Below are 12,588 nucleotides of genomic sequence, written 5' to 3' on the forward strand. Positions count from 1 at the left end.
TTCTTCAGCAGTGCAGTTTGCTGCTGTTAATATTAACAGCTTTGCTAAGAACCCAGTTGTACAGCATGGCTCTGGAGAGCTGAGAGGAAGGGATTATTGATCAAGACTGAATTCTGGTAAAATGCACCTGGTGTTCTACTGAAATGTATTTGTAATACTGTGATCATCTTTGGGCCTGTTTTGAATAGCGAGAGTTTGGAGGATGAAGGTACGTGAACATGTGTCCCTGTGCCCTGAGTCCTTCAGATGGAAGATGCTGTGGAAGAGTAAAAATACCATTCAGAAAGGGGTGGGGGAGAAAGTACCTGCTCTCTTCAGTAGTTTGATTGCATCCCTAATAACCATTTTGCACTTCTAGGTAACATTTTTATTAAGGGGGGGGGATGATGTGTGTGGTTTTTCTTATTATATAGCAGTTGGATATTGAGTGGGGGGGGGAAAGCAAACCCTCCCTGGGTTTTCCAACTCCTCTGGTTTGGCCTTTCAGAGATGGCTTCTTGTCATGTCTTTCTCTATTACATTAAGAAGCTCTTTAGTCACTGGTATCTTATCCCCACGGACACACTTGTAATCAAGTCCCTTTCAATCTTTTTGATAAAATAAAGAGACTGATCTTTCTTATCCTTCATGAGACTCACTCTCCTCTGGCTTAAAGCAATTGCTCTGACACTTTCCATGCTGTCTCAGTTTTTTCAGTGTCTTACCAGAATGCAGACATCAGTTCCTACCATTCCAGTAACAATGTCTGCTCTGCCCGAGTTTGTGGTGGAAGTAGTTGATGATTTGCTTATTTATTAATACTTGCTGTTCCTGTTCCCATACATCCTAAAAAGCCTTGTTGCTTTAAAATTGCTTGCGTTGTTTTTTGTTACTAGTTCTGTTAGTGGTCAATATGGCCTGTAAATCCATTGATTGCTTTCCTGAACAGGAGATCTCCATTCTACAAGTGCTAATGCTTATTGTAGAGTAGTAATACAGTAGTATTGTATGAGGATGAGTATAAAGCTCTCCAGGCTCCTTCACATGACTGGCCTTCCCATCATCATTTTCCATTTCTTCAAACACTTCCTGCGGATGCATTTGGGTTTATCCCATTTTATTGATCAACATGGCACTGTTTGGATATACTTGCTGTTTGCTGCTGGTGAAATGCATTACAAACAAACTTGATCAGTTTCCTGGATCACGTTTGTTTTGAGAGCTATCAACTTCCTCCTGCTTACTCTGTGTTCTGTGCTCCTTATAGCTTATGGTATGAATTCTGTGGTTAGAATGATGTGTCAATAAAACAAATAGCTTAACATTTGGAATATATCACATTCATCAAGGCCAACTCTGAGTGGAAATTAGCCCAGTTTTCTGTAAATTCCTGGATCAATAACCCTCCTTCAGTTAAGCAGTTGGGCCCAATTTTCTTTTTTGCCAAAGACCAGAGAATGGATGGGTGGAAGGTACTTTACAGACCCCAGCCTCACCCCTGCCTTGTGCTGGCTGCCCCCCAGCTTAGGTGACTCATAGCCCATCCATGGCCTGGGGCAGCCACAGCTCTGGGCCACAGTGCCAAGGTCTTGCTGCCCTCTAAATAAATCTACCCTGAATCTCCCATCTTTTATTGTAAAACTATTTCCCCCCTTGCCCTGTTGCTATTGCAGTGTGAAATGCCACTCCCCTCCTGTTTATCAGCTCCTTTCAAGTATAGGAGGGCTACAATGATGTTTCCCCACAGCTTTCTCTCTTCCAGTCTTGAACACCTCCAGATCCATCAGCCTGACTTTGCTGCTCTCTGAGCATCCTCATGGCTCCACTATGGATGCGCTCCAACAGCTCCATGTCCTTGTGCTGTGTCCCCAGGCCTGGATGCAGTGCTGCAGGTGGGATGGGGGGCAGAGCAGATGGGGACAATCCCCTCCCTGCCTGCTGCCACCCCTCTGCTGATGCAGCCCAGGATGCAGTTGGCCTTCCAGGCTGCAAGCGTGCACTGCAGGCCACTGCCTGGCTTTTGTCCATCTGAACCCCATGTTCTTCTCCACAGAGCTACTCTACATGCATTTTTCTCCTTGTCTCTTCTAAAGCCTGGGGCATCTCTGACCAAGGTGTGGGTGGGGATGAGTGATGGGCACTTTGTTCTTGGCCCTGTTGATCCTCAGTAGGTTCCCATGCACCCACCTTCTAGTCTTGTCCAAGGCTCGCTGCATGACATCCTTTCACTTGTATCAGTTGCACCTCAGCTTGGTGTCATCAGTTAATCAGTTTTTGCAGAGCTGAGTCATTTTGCTTGCCTTACATGGATATTGGCATGATGTTATCAGCCTTTGGAGATGTATTAAAATTAGTACCAGGGCATCAAACATGCCCCAGGGTGTTTTAATAAGTTCCCGTTGTTATCTTTGCAGTTGCTCTTGATTGCAACTGCAGCATGAAGCACTTCATCTTTCTGAAGTGATACAAGTATATTCTCCTGTTTCTTTCTAAATGTAAACCAGAAATATTTATTGAGCTTCTCTGTTGTTATGAATAATTTTACCCTTCTCATGCAGTAGTCTGTCTATGCCGATGATAAAATCTCATTATGTGTTTGAACAACTTTGTCATGCTCAGCCCTTCTGCCATGAGTTCTTCACTCTGTTATTCTATACTGTGTATTTTACTAACATATATTGACCCTTCTCTGTTCATTTACAGATGCTTTGCTTTGTTTTGAACCTCCTTCTCTGGATTTTAGCTGTAGGAAGATGGATTTCCACTCCCTCTTCATGCTGAGATGAATGTTGGTTCCATGTTAATGGTCTGATGAGGTGGTGATGATAAAACTGCTCAATCAGGAAGGAAAAAACTGGCTATCATAGCAATGCTATGTATTGACCTATTGTATGTGATAGCTGTTATCTAGTCGCTAATTCTGATGCCCGATACTACTTTTAAATCATGATTTTAGAGCAAATCAGCTTGAAAGGAATGTCATCTTTTTAATGCCACCTGCGGGAATTAATTTTAACTTTCTCTGGGATTTGGAGGATGCTGAAATGTTACCTCTAAGTCTCTCTGAACTCCCAGCCTAATTTCTTTTTTTTCCTAAATGTCACGAGTATGTGCTTAAGTGCTGTTGACTTTCAGAGCAAAACTGGCTCTGGTATCACTGTGGAAATCATAACAATCCACTTCTACAAATGGTTCCTTCCTGGTGTTGAGCAATCAGTTGTGTATCACTGAACTGCAGGGAGCACAGAAGCTCTGTGATCTGTTAGGGTGAGGTGGGGATGGATCATCACTGTGTTCTGCATGCCCCATCTTCAAGGTGTGTGTGAATGGGGAAGGAAGATGCTGTGTATGGCAGGTGACCAGAGCTTTACTACCTGTCATTGTTAGGGGTATTTCACCTGCTGTTAGCAGTGGAACCAACAGTATTACATAAACCTTGTTTTGTGCTGTGGGTTTGCCCTCTGTTTTCTAAATTCCTATCAGTTCACCTGTGCAGGGAAGGAGAGCTGAGAAGCCTTCTACAGGCTGTGTGGCATGGGCAGTAAAACATTACCTTTGGCTTGTTCAGCCTTAAGACTGAGAATGGTTTGTTATGGAAAGGGAGTCTTAAATACTATTATAGTACTCTGGGAGGGCCTTGGAGAGGCCTGCAATGGAGAGTGTAATGTTTGTAAAAGTACAGGATGATGTAACTGAAATCTGGTTGTTCTTTCCTTTTCATAGCATTGGGTCTGTGAAGTGGATGACAAAGGGAATCCCTTTTTCCTGATGGGGAAGCTGCTTGTATGCGTATTACAATTCGTTAGCAAAATGCTTCAGAGATTGCTCTGATTACTCTGACTTCGGAAGTTGTGCTTTTATGATTTCACTTGTCATGGTATTGCTTTTACTGCACTCTTAACAGGTTTATTTCTGGCTCCAACAGAAAGCAATTACCGCAGCTACCAAAATATTAAGTGCTGAACTAGAACATTCAGCTTCAGAATTTCTAGGCCAAATTTTTTCCTAGCATAGCACAACTTGGTTGTGTTACACCAAGAGGAATTTGATTTATGGAAGCTTGAATTTTTTATTATTGCCTTTCTTAGGAAAAAAAAAAGCTTTAAGTCTCATGTCAAGATTTGTCTGTGGGTTTTTTTGAGGCCTTGACTTGAGCACAGCTGAGCCTTGTTTTCACTTTCTTTGTGTGATGGCTTATAAAGTTGGTTTTGTAGGCTTGCTCCTCGAGTCAGAGATAACATGAACACTACTGAGGACAGTGCTTTCTATTGAAGCATCCAATCTGAGCTTGGTCTCACAGCTGAACTCAAAGGCAGTTCTTGCTTCTAGGTACTGGGTGCACAACTCTTAGTGGTTTCAACTGCAGCATCGCCTACGGCTGCTTACAGGAATAGAAGCAGTGCAGCAAGCACGAGATGAATGCTCAAATCTGTCTGTGAGCGTTAACTTGTAAATATGCTTGTGAAGAGTTCTCACCTCTTGAGTTCCGCTGTGCGAATGTTGCTTGAAGAGATCACAAAATGATTTGTGTTCTATGAGATGTCAAAAGTGGGCATGTCTGAATGGAGCTCTTGCGGTGTGTTAATAGAACCCAACTTCTGGAGCTCCAACTTCCCTACCTGCAGCTTATGGCCTCAATGCGCGGCATGTGCTGGATGTGGATGGTCTGTGTGGACTGAAAGCCAACCAGGAGCAAGAGAAGGGACTCCAAGCATCAAATCACTGCAGCGAGCTGCTCTCAGAGAGTGGTGGGATTGCTGTATGCTTCTGTAATGTGAAATGGCTCCGGCATGTGGCAAGCCTATTTGCTTGTGGTTGTTTTAAACAAAGAATTGAACCATTTCTGTGTATCTTGTGCTGACTGGAAGCTGTGCTTCTGGTGAAGGAGCTAAGAGTGTTTGCTATGTTATTCTAATGTTTTCTTGTTTGGCTATTATGGGCCATAAGGATGCTGATTGCATTATAATAACACTAATAATTAGGGGTTTTAATCCTAGTTCTGTTGTGTACCTCTTCATTGTGTGGATAGGTTGACCCCTCTGTCCATGTGACATCTGTGCAATGGAGATAACAATGCTGCTTTGTTCAGCGGAGTCATTAGAAGAGTGGGTGCTTGAGTGTGTATTGAAAGGATGATGGCTGAAAGAAGCTTGGGGGGGAAAAATCCTATAGGTATGCCTTTAGATCATGCACATAACCAGAGGAATTTGTGTTCTTAATTTGAGTGGGAGTGTGATAGCTGTACAGCCTAGTAGCAGGAGGGCTGGAAATGAGGTTAGATGCTTTTATAGAGAACTCAATAAAATTCTTTCCTCTGTTAGGGGGTAGGGCTGATGCTTTCTAGTACAGAGATCCTTGCCATGTTCCCGGTAGGGGACTGATTCTTCACACGTCTCTGAGTGCGCAGCCACTTAGTGACTTCCCAGGCTGAAATGTTTTCTCCATCAAAAGCTTAAAGCTTTTGTTCTTTTTTTTTTCCCCCCCCTTTTTGAGACCGTATGTAAGTGAACTGGAAATATCACCAGTAGCTGTGATTCAAGAGAAATTCCTGCTGCTAATTACACAGGCTTTTTGCTAAAGGTAGTAAATAGAAATCATTCATGTGTCCTTAGAGGCCTCAGAATCATTCAGTATTCATGGTAAATATATCAGGGAGCTTCATAAGAGAATTATTTAAAAAACAAAGCCTGGTCAGCTGTTTAATAATTTACTGATAGTGATAGCATGGGGAATGTCTAATAACTAGCGAGATTGGCTTTCAAGTAGGAAATAAATTACTGTTATAAGATGTCCTTTTCAAAGAGTCATAATTACTATTAGTGAAACATTTGGTTATTGTGTCAGTTCTTGATTGCTTTACAAGCACTTACTGAGGCAACAACACTTTATTATTTAGGAAGCTGCAAAGCCAAATTTGTTCGCATACTGATGTGAAACAGGCAGCGCTTCTAACAGCGCAGTCTCAAAGTGTAGGGATCTCTTTTACTGGGTAAGGTACAATATCTGATGTCAGTCCGTGCTCACTGGTCTGGTTGTTATGGAAGGTCTCACACCCTCAGGCAGGGGAGGTTGGTGGGTGATGCGAAGAACTGGGGCTTGTCCCTTGAGTTGATCTATGGCTTTATCTGGGATTGTGTGCTTTTTAAGATGGGCTGTGCCAAGGGGTGTGATGTCCATAGTGGGTGAAGCAGATTAGCCTTGAAGAGAGCAAGTGGGATTTCAAGTTTCCTGCTGTTCCAGTTCCCCTCACTGGCATCTTGTAGGCATGAAGTTGTTCCTTTGATTTCCAAACTAATCATGCTCTGCTGTGTAATTCTGCTTCTGTCTCTTCCAATGACTGTGAATGACACAGTGCTGTACATAGGAAAATATGGCCCCGGTGAACCCTGCTGATTACTTGATTTGACTTATTCTGGGGGTATTTTTTGAAGGAGAGGAGGTAAAGATGTAGTAATTACGATCTTAATGATGCTCTATTTTCTAAATACTTGACAAAGTTCATGCCAAGCTGCAGCGATGCAGTAAATTCTAAACAGAAATATTTTACTGTTTTGCTTATCAATTTGTCTTCAGCTTGTATTAGATGCGTGTCATGAGTAATGCACTGAGAAATACTGGAGCGCCTATTCTAAAGCTTTTTACGCTGTTTTTTATGCACTTTCTTGAATGAGCACACAATGGATGTGATCCTTTAGTCATGATTCATCAGTGTTCCTGGGATTAGCACTGAGCATGTTGTAGAGAAGGAGAGGCTTTGCTGCCTGTATCTTTCCTTGTGGTGGGTTCAGAGCATTCAGGTACAGCCCATAAGAGAACAGTCTGTGATGAGCTGTGGGTTGATGCTCATCATCATAAGTCAGAACACAACTGGTTTTGTTTTGAAGTTTTCCGTTTCAGTAATGCTCATCCTTTTGGTTACTTTGTGGAATATCCATGTAGTGACAGACAATGCTTTTATATCTGCAATTTGGAATTGAAAACCTGCCAAAAGTTCACATGTAAAGTGCTGAGGATTTGCTGCTTCTCTGTCCTATCCTGGCAAACCTTGCTCATAGGAACTTGATGAGTTGGAACTGTTAGGTCACCGACCTTCGTTCTTCACCAATTAACTGAAGTAGTGATATTTATTTTTTTTTTTTTTAGCTGAATTGGGAATTCATGTCGTATCCCTTGTGGAATCTGAGCTGTCATGATGAGATTCTGAAGCTCCTTGGGATTAAGTAAAGTGGAGGAGCAGCAGTGTGATCTGTCATACTATGTTGGTATGCTGGGGGGGAAATGATGCTCAGCTGAACTTGTATCTGCTCTATCCATTGATTCTCTTTCCTTCTAGCCTTAAAAATCAAGGGGGTAATAAGGATAAAAGAAACAAGGGATGGAGAACTTGTAACTGGAATATACATACATACTGCATGTTAGTTTTATTAAGCCTGTGTTATCAACAGACTTGCCTCTGGGAGCTGGGATAAGTCAAATCTTATCCCTCATATTTCTTCTTGAGCCTCTCAGTGTTTAATATGCTTTGGCCACAAAAGCACGTAATATTCTTGCTAATCAATTACTTGGCTGGCAAGGAGCTGTTTGGCTTGGTGCAGCACGGTGTGATTGTAGAGCTGTTAACATGAATGCTCAGTGAATGGGGGACATAAGAGTCAGTGTTGGGTGTGTTGCGCTGTCACCTCCTGAAGTCTTCAGTTTAATTATTGATGACTTTTGCTGTGGTTGCTTCTCATTGTCCTGTTATGCTAAGAATTGCGTGCTGAGGATTTCTCTGCCAGGGTTGTCTCTGTTTCCAGGGGTAGGTGAGCAATGGAGTAAAACAGGCACTATGGCTTTGTCCAGCCCACCCCCCTGCACATAACCTGGCGTCATCTGGAGCTTCCCACTCCATGGCTTGATGTGCAGGTGGCAGAGAAAGGGAGGGAGTCTTCCATGGAACCAATCTTTTGCTCTGTGATCATAGCTGCTCTCACCAGCTCTCCTATAGAGAAAGGGAGCAAGGCTCATTATCGTTGCTTCAGTTGGGATGAGCTGTGGAAACAGTTAACTGTGTAGTGGCAGCGAATGAGTTCAGTTCTAAATATATTTGTTTGGGATAGTAAAAATAGAAATAAGTGCAGAACAAAGTGCATTGGAAGGTGAGAGAAACCAAGATTATAAATTTAAAAAAGTGAGAAAATGGGAGCTCGTCTTTGTTAGCACAGGACTGGGGAAGAAAATGAATTGAATTTTAGATGGTTTCCAAGTCTTGGAAGGGTTTTTATTCCAGTTTTCTTGAGTATCTCACCTGGCTTCTTTTCCTTCTGCTCCTTAAGCTGGGTAGTGGTGGTCTCCAACAGATGGGTTCCTGAGCATGGCTTAATTTCACCTATACACAGAATAGGAAGGAACTGGTTGTAGTTAGATGAGAAGCTGAAGCACGAAGTTAGGGTAAGGGGGAAGAGTGATGGGGTCTGGGGTTCTCATGTGATCACCCTTGTTCTGTTGTTTGCTTCTGTCAAGGCGGAAAGGAGCTCTGACGCTATATCTGGGGGGAGGAAGCTCCCAAAAGTGGAAAAGCTGCATGTGAACTCAGTGTGATCACATTGCTGAATTTAAGTGATCCTGGAGGTAACTTGAGCATAAATTGTAGAGATGCTTTTTAATAGAGAAGTGATGCTGCTGTGTGCTCCTGAAGCTGCCCAGAAGTAGTTTTCAACTGGAATGCAACTGTGTGGCTTTCATTCCTTACAGCTGACAAACTTGGTATCTATTTCTGAAGGTCAGTAGCAAATCTGTCCCCCTGCCTAGAAGAACTGCTCCTGCTTCCCCATTTAATAGCAGAGTCCTCAGGAAAACTATAGGATACGTGTAGCCATGTGCTGATGAGCCCTAGGTAATCTAGATCCCAGTTTCAATGGCTGTAAAATAAAACTTGGTATCAAGTGTAACTTGAAGTTTTTTCAGTCAGAAAATCGAGCTGTGTTGAGGATTGGTATTTGGAACATAGCACAAGCAAGTGAGGATGCTCAAGGTACTGCTGAGTCAGAAGATGGCAGTAATGACACTAACATCCCTCTTGGTTCTTTACTGTGCAAGCACTGCTGGAGTAACAAACTTTCTAAAATAGTGAGAAGTTGATGATCTGGAAAATGCAGAGTAAAAACAAAGGGAAACCTCTCCCTGCTGACTTCAGGGTCAGCCTTGTCCTTCAGGTTTGCTTTCAGCAAACACAGTGGCTTCCTGCAGGCGTGCAGCATCTATCCTGGGTGCTTAGGAAAGCATCTCTATTCCCTTTGCTCTGTGGTCCCCTTGCTGTGCTGCTCATATGGGTTCCCTTTGGGCTGGGGCTGACTTTTCTAGACCTATGTGCCAGGAGCTTCCTCCCCCCTGAGCACATGCAGGTGTTTTCCAGAGGGAATTTCCCCTCTCCCTATCTGGGATCCCACATTGTGCTGTCAGCAGCCTGCACTGCCCAGGTGCTGCAGCAAAGGCAGCAGGAAGCTGCAGGGAAACAAAATGCTCTGCATTACTGCTGCCTTTGGTGATATTTATCTCTGAGTTTTGGACCTACAGACCTAAAACACCATGTCTAATCTGCAAAGGCACTTCAATTTGGAGCACACCTATGCACCAAAGCTCTGGGTCTCACTATTTAATAAATTAAAGGTCAGTGTTAAAGTTGAACATTCTTGGTGACTGGGGGAGGAGCTGTTGGGCTGTGTGGCATTTTTGGGCTGCTCAGTGCTTCTGCTTGTCTGCCCATGTTATTTAACGTGCTGCTTTCCCTTGATATGGCTTTGTCAAGATAAACTGCTGCATCCAGGCTGCTCTGGCATCTCCTGGAAAGTGTCACTGTGTTGGTGTAAAGGTGAGCTTGTATTTCTGCATCATGGAACACGGGCAGTTAGCTTTGCCTATTCAAAAAGGGAGAAACTGAGGTGTGAGATGTCAGTGCTAATGTGGCTGAAATCAGTGAGTGGTTCTATCGTGTAACCTGATTTAAAAAGACAGTTGTGCTCACCTGGTTGTCTATAGGGAGGACAAGCAGAGGAGGTAATGTGAGGCCACAGGCAATAGCAGTGGGGCAGAGGTGTCCTTCCTGATTTAAGGAGCTCAGCCTGCTGTTAGCTGCAGTAGGGAGGTGTGTAGCTCTGTATGGGTTCCTTTTTCCATGGGGTGCATGGTTTGTGTGTAATAGCAGAGCTGAAGCCGGTGCTGGAGTCAAAACTTGTTTAGACTGGGAGGACAGATGGGTCTAAGTGCATATGGTGCCAGAACAGCACAAGGTGTGGTGCTGCCTCTAACACCTCTCCACCCACCTGTGACAAGACAACTGAACAGAGCACGCTCTAGACCCAAATGTACATGGCAGAACAGGAGCAAGTGCCAACTCTGAGAGCTCAAGGAGCAGCTTGAGAGGTTTTGCTTGCTGCTCTCATCTGCTGACTTGCAAGGGATATGGTGCATCATAGGTAGTTCTGTAATGAGAAGTGAAAGTGGTGTGTGTGCATATATATATATATATATGAAATACGTGCATCAGGGGAGGAAAAAGTTCACCAAATTGGATTTGCAAAGGCAGGTGAGGATTTATGCACTGATGGGGGAGTGGTGCTGCAGGTGTAGAGCAGAGCTCCTCTGGGATCTCATAACTGCAGCATTTCAGGGAGCTGCAGTCGTGTTTTGTGCCCTGTGCACTACTGAAGGAGCACACGGAGCTGCGAGAAGATGGTTTTTCCTACCCCTAAAGCAGCACGTGGTTGTGGAGCGTTCCGTTCCCCGTAGGAGCTGTGCTGTCTATGGGGGGCAGCAGCAGCCTGGCCGTGCCTGAATCGACTCGCTGCAATAAGGATGCTCCTTAAGCACGCTCCTATTTCCAACCCGCATCAGGCTGGGCTGTTTGCAGACTAAGCCGGTGGTTAAATGTTTCGAATGTATTCATTCTGGTTCACGAGCTTATTTTCCGGATAGATTTTTCTCGGGGGTTCAATGCATTTAGCGTCGCGTTTTGACAGCGCTTTCAGTCGTTCAGCACTTTGATTTCCAGGGGCAAACGGTACGGGCTGAGTCAAAGCAAACGTTACATTTCCTCGTCTGTCACAGCGAGGGAGAGGTTCCGTGCAGCCAATGAGCCCCGAGCAACAGGCTGGAGCAAACTTTGGAACTCATGGCGATGATTTCCTCCTTTTCTTTCTTTTTTCCCCTTTAAGACCTTGCTCTGAATCATTAGCAACGGTGAGACAATAAGCAGCAGAATGGAATTAATGTACAGCTCCTCTTTTGCTAATTTGACACGGTAGCGTATAGTTAGTGTGAGACCACTTATTGGGCCTTAATTCCTTGCAATAGCTGCAAAGGCCACAGCTTGTGTATGTGTTAGTGCTGCTCAGTGCTGGTGCTCAACATACCCTGCTCCTCATTGAGCACTGAACCACACTTCATAGCCCCGTTTGAAGCTCAGGGCTTTCCCTGGCTGTAAAATCTGCTGCACTGAGTGTGTCTGTTTTAGTGTTCCTGGTCTGCAGTGTGTTTTCTCATTGCTGAGCTGCAGTAGTGCAACTTGTTATGGCTGGATTTCATCCCTTCTCTATGTATCCAATCCTCTGTCACTGCTCTCAGTCCTTGTATTAGTGATGCCTATTGACTTTGTGCCATCAGTATATTTCATTAGGAGACAACCAGGGGTATTAATATAAAAAAGTTAAACTTGATCAGACTCTGACAGAGCCTTGCTGTTAGCCTGTGTCTCTGCAGTCCCTGCCTGCAGCCTGTTGCTCTGTTACCTTTCTTTTTAGGGCAGAGTCTCGCTGTGTATTTCTTAGGTGGTAGTGCTGGATTTGGTGTCATTTTATCAGTTGTTTTGGTAAAGTCATGATTTCAATGCTGACCTGATCATGCTGCTTTTTATTGAACAATTCTGGTAAGGTTTTTGGATCTGTGTATTTCCATTAGAACATCTTTGCTGTGATTTTTAGCTGTGTTGTTCAGCTCTAACCTTGTTTCTTCAGAGTGTCTCCCACCAACTTGTGTGTTTTTCTTGTCCGAGCACTTTGTGTTGATGCAGGATTCTCTGCAGTTTCTTCCTGCTCATGCTTTACTGGCTGGATTGTTTCTGTAACTTGGGCTGCTTGGATGGTGATGTTTTCTGTCTCCTTGCCATCATGTTCTCTGCTTTCACGTTATGCTTCTAGTTGTATCCTTGTTTATGTGATTGTCCCTTTACTCAGCAAAAGATAGTGGCATGCCATAATTCTTGAAGTGATGCTGACACCTACAGAAAGGACTGCATTTCCTTGGCTGGAAGGCTTTGTTTTTTGGGCTGGCAGAGACTTTGGTTTTGAGCACAGTGCTCAGACCTTCTCTTACACTCATCTCTGGATGGAGATGCTCAGTATCAGTGAACCTCAGCTCTGTATCTATTTTTAAATAATGGCAATTCCTTCAACACTTTATTTCCAGAGTGCTTGTCATAGAGGAACTGTTCCTATAGGCTTACAGGCAGAGGAGGGAAGAACTTGGACACAAGTGCCACAGTGGGGCAGCTTCAATTACTGTGCTGTGCTCTGTCCTGGACTTTGCTGCTGTCTGCTCTCTGGTGTCACCAGGTTTGCAGTGTGGTGATCCTGC

The sequence above is a fragment of the Coturnix japonica genome, chromosome 20 (assembly GCF_001577835.2).
Source record: "Coturnix japonica isolate 7356 chromosome 20, Coturnix japonica 2.1, whole genome shotgun sequence".
NCBI classification, from domain to species: domain Eukaryota; kingdom Metazoa; phylum Chordata; class Aves; order Galliformes; family Phasianidae; genus Coturnix; species Coturnix japonica.